Source organism: Corylus avellana, chromosome 4, assembly GCF_965113065.1.
Source record: "Corylus avellana chromosome 4, dhCorAvel1.hap1.2, whole genome shotgun sequence".
NCBI classification, from domain to species: domain Eukaryota; kingdom Viridiplantae; phylum Streptophyta; class Magnoliopsida; order Fagales; family Betulaceae; genus Corylus; species Corylus avellana.
In genome coordinates this window covers 10096692-10101307 of record NC_142493.1, presented here as the reverse complement: position 1 = coordinate 10101307, position 4616 = coordinate 10096692, and the positions used below count along the sequence as shown (strand labels likewise).

Genomic DNA, 4616 nt, shown 5'->3' with positions numbered 1-4616 from the left:
GGGGTTTGCATCCCAGCCTTTCGAGGAGACTTACGGGAGTGCTAAAGAATGACATCTACGCATATGTATAGAAAACAGCATAACAACGTGCACAAATCATGTATGATACTTATCTACCAACCACAGTCAACACAAAACTAAACTTTTACGTAGACACTCGAACTAATATATACGATTACGTGAATTGTGATACGACATATTTACAATAAGCAGGAAAATAAGTTAGCCACAAACAATTTAGAATTGTTTAGAAGCAACCTACCTAAAAGCAAGCTTTGGTATAAAATAAGTAACCTACCTAGAAGTTGTTGGATTGTCGTTGTCGCAAGTAATACCTGTCGAACTGAAAATTAAACGAGGTCAACATTAACGCCGACTAACCAAAAAAATGGAGGCATATTTAGCATAATTGATGAAATACCCTCATACCAAAAATAACACACAGAAACACGAGGTTGTATAAAAACCATGAAATTAAGATTTTTCAAGTGTTTATGAATGAGAATGTTTAATTATGCAGGGGTGATGATGAATAAATCCTCCATATATATATATAATTCAAAACTAAAATACAGTAAAAAATAAATAATTAATTAATTAAAAACAAGCAAGCTATTGAACCATACTATCCATGAATAAAGGGATTAGAATAGTACAATCTATCATAGCCGTTTCATGATCTTCAAAGATCCTCCACAGTGAGACATGAATAAATCCTTTGTCAACTAACACTAGACGAATTAAAGGAATAGAAGGAAAAACAAAAAAAAAAAATAGCACTCGATGACTGATGTTAACTCAAAGCAGCTAAAGCCATTAAATCATATGACAATATGATTTTTTTTTTTAACTGAGCAATTGACAATATTATTTAATGGCTTAGAAAAAAAATGGCAATATTAATAGGAAAAAAAAAAACAGAAGAAAAAGAAGAAAAAAAAATCACTTGACAATATGATTTTAATGGACCTCATTTACTTTTTCCTTTTCCACACTAATAGGAGAAAAAAGGTTGAAATATCACCAAAAAGGTCACATAAAATGTAGTTGATGATCCATTTGCAGAATACAAGGCTTTATCAAACATATTTTATACTAGTTGAGAGACAAAAGAAGGGCTAGTTTGGAGACCAAAGTTGTTGGGACTTCAATCGGGTCAAGAGCATACCCAGATGAAATACTACCAAATGGACACTCACCTGAACCAGCAGCTACCCAAATGTTATATTCCCTCTCCAGCAACTGAACCCTCAGCATCCACACAGAGTAATTAAGCCTCCCTTTCTCTCTCTTTTAACACCCAAAACGAAGGTGTACGTTCTAAATAATAATAAAATTGTCTTGGTATTGCAGGTAAAGTAGATTCAGTGCTTAGCAAGATGAACAAGTGTGGGAAAAAAGTAGGGAACTTTGCTCATGCATTCTGAGAGCACGGTAATTATATTCTATTGCTTCAACTAAGATTTCAAAATCTTTTACTTCCTAAATTTCTTTGCCTCTCCAAGCAATCCTTAGTTTTTTAAGGTAAGACTTCAATATAATTTATCAGTTTCCACCACTACCTTCTATTTGTTGGCTGGCGGGAAGATAAAATAAAAGCATAGAAAAATCAATAATTATTTACATTTGGAAAGGCCTGCAATTTTTGTAACATGTGAACACAGCCCTACTTTTAGCTTTCCTTCCCTTGGGCTTATTAACAAACACTCTACAGTCTGAACATGCACCACTTGTACAAAACAACATTGAATGATGAGATTTCTTCTTTTTCTTGTAATGTTGAGAACTGCAGTGAGATTGGGGCACTACATCACTGAAACAGTGAAAGGGAAGTTGTGGATCGGGGCAAAAATTCTTATAGTAGGTGGGTTGGAGAAATTGTTTAAGAAGTTATTTAGTGTTTCAGAAGCAGAGAAACTGTTGAAGACTTCCCAATGCTATTTATCAACCACAACTGGTGCAATAGCAGGCCTCCTCGTCATCTCCACCAACAGCATATCCTTTTGGAGTGAGAGATCTATCAAAGTGCCATCCCCAAATGGAGGATTGGTTAGACTCCACTATAAGGTATTCAGATTATTCTCCCTCTCTCCCTTTCTTCATGCTTACTAATTACAAGTTCTGCATTATATATCCATTTTTTGCAGGTATTAATCCCACTCAAGAAGATAAGGGCAATTAGCCTATGTAGGAATGTGAATAAGCCATCATCCAAGTACATACAGATAACTACATGCGACAATTTTGACTTCTGGTTTATGGGTTTCTTAGATTATCAAAAAGCTTTCAAAATATCTTTAGCCGGCAATTTCTCAAGCTTGAAAGAACACTGAACATAATAGCTACCAAAACCCAACCGGTCAATAATACATAAGAAGACTACATGCTATATATGGGAGGAAAACAAACTAACAAAAGAAACTTCTACACAAGATAGCCAAAAATCTATATGTAGGGGTGGGCAGATTAACCGATTGCCGATTACCGACCGATTACCGACTTTAACCGAACCGATATTAACCGTAACCGATAGTTATCGGTCGGTAATCGGTTAAAAATTTTATACCGATAAGCTTATCGATCAGTAATCGGTCGGTTAAAATTTTTTTATCGGTTAACCGATATGACCGATAAGTTATTTTAATTTTTAATTTTTTAAAATTTAATATTTATTATTAAAAGTTAAAACCAAAACGACGTCGAATTTCCTTCCAATGAAGAATTTCAATTTTGCCATTTTGAATCAGATAAAGCTTGATTTTTTGGTTGACATATTTTGTTCATTGGAACGAAATGGGCTTCCAGAAGCTAGAACAGTAGAACCGATTCTGCATTTCTGCTCATGGAGCAATCTCAGATGATGCTCCCGGTAAGAGAAAGAGTTTATTATATTAATATAAACTAAAAGAAAAAAAGCCTAATAAAAAGCCCACAAAACTCAATCTAGCAATTTTCAAATTAATTTTTGGCTCAATTAGCAATCAGTAAAAAAGCCCAATAAAAAGCCCACAAAAGCCCAAATCGGTTTAACCGACCGATTAACCGACCGGTTAACCGATTACCGATTTGACCGATAATTTTCGGTTAAGACTTTTTATCGGTCGGTAATCGGTTAAGATTTGGTTAACTGATAGCTTATCGGTTAACCGACCGATAAGTCCATTAACCGGTCTTAACCGACCGATACCCAGCCCTATCTATATGCAGTACCTTCAATCGTGATCGTGTGCGTGGAGTCGTGGCTGGAGGTCTTGCCCACTGAGACTGGTGTCTGGCTACACCGGCGAACACAATGTGGATGAGTGCTGGGGTTTTTTGTGCAACGAAGCCTCTAATATACATGAAGTGAGTAACCAGGTCCAGGCATTGTGCACATGACGCCAAATGAACCAGCTGTGAAGCTGTTTACAGAGCCCAATGGCTATGCATAGGGTGGCTCTGTGGAAGTGAAATCTCTTCAAAGATTCTTTGTTGAGAAGAGTATAAATTCATGAGGGAATCGGGTGTCAGGGATAGTTGGGCAGATTCGGTTGACAGTGAAGAATGGAGCACATGCCGGGGGGGGGGGGGGGGGGACGCTTGTGTTGGTGCTTTGTAGATTTTTAAGGAAAAAAAATAAAACCGTATAGGATGCTCGCGCAGAGGGGGGGGGGGGGGGGAACGCCTGTGTTGGCATGAGGATTTTTTAGAGAAAAAAATCCTGCTGATGGACATGAAGCTAGCACAGGGGGGGGGGGGAACGCCCGGTTTGTTGTGGGCAAGGGGATTTTCGACAGAAACAGTGGGGAAAAGCTGATGGACATGAAGCTAGCGCAGGGGGGGACGGCTGGCCTGATAGTGTGGGGGGAGTGAAAAAAAAAATTGATGTAATTCAGGGGGGCAATATGGTCAACAGGCAGGGCAGTTTAGAGGTTGAAAATTCAAAATACTCGGTCAACTAGTCAACTGATAAACAATGTCTGGGCCAACACTTTTGCCAAACACAGCCTAAATGTGTGGAAATCGACAAACACACGAGGCCTAGGGCATGGGTGTCTGCTCCCGGTTCCCCATGTTGATTAACCCCAGAATCCGGTGAGGATATCTTTTGTTACTCTTATTAAACCCGGGATTTGGTCATCCAAATTGATTTAACTAACTAGTTCATACCACATGCATATGTTGGCCAGACAAACGCATATGAGGAATAGAAGGTAACAGGTATTAATTAAGTTAAATACACCAAAATATAATTGTAGCAAAGGCGCCAATATTGCAATCATAAATAGACATGATTAGGGCTTTAATCTAGCCCTAATTAAAACTATAAACTACATAATGAAAATAAAAGGTAGAAGAGAAGAAAACCCAAACTACTTTTGATCTAGTCTTCAGTTCCTTTCTAGAGCTTGTGCCTCTCTTCTCCACACTTATTCCTAGAGGCTTAGAGGTCTATTTATAGACTTTAGAAGTCCTTGACAAACTAGTAAACCAAGGAAATTCGTAGGGTTTTACTCCTATTACAAGTGGGAGTTGGAAAACCCTAATATGGAAAGAATTATAGTCTGGCCGCTGCTTGATATGTCACCTACGCACATGTGCAATTGATCGGAGCCCGTGTGCGCTCGGTCGCACAT

General features: G+C 38.0%; 1 pseudogene; it reads left to right on the top strand.

The window, feature by feature from the left end:
* The first annotated feature begins 388 nt into the window (after positions 1–388).
* LOC132178041 (GEM-like protein 7) lies at positions 389–2367 on the top strand (annotated as a pseudogene).
* Positions 2368–4616: the final 2249 nt, after the last annotated feature.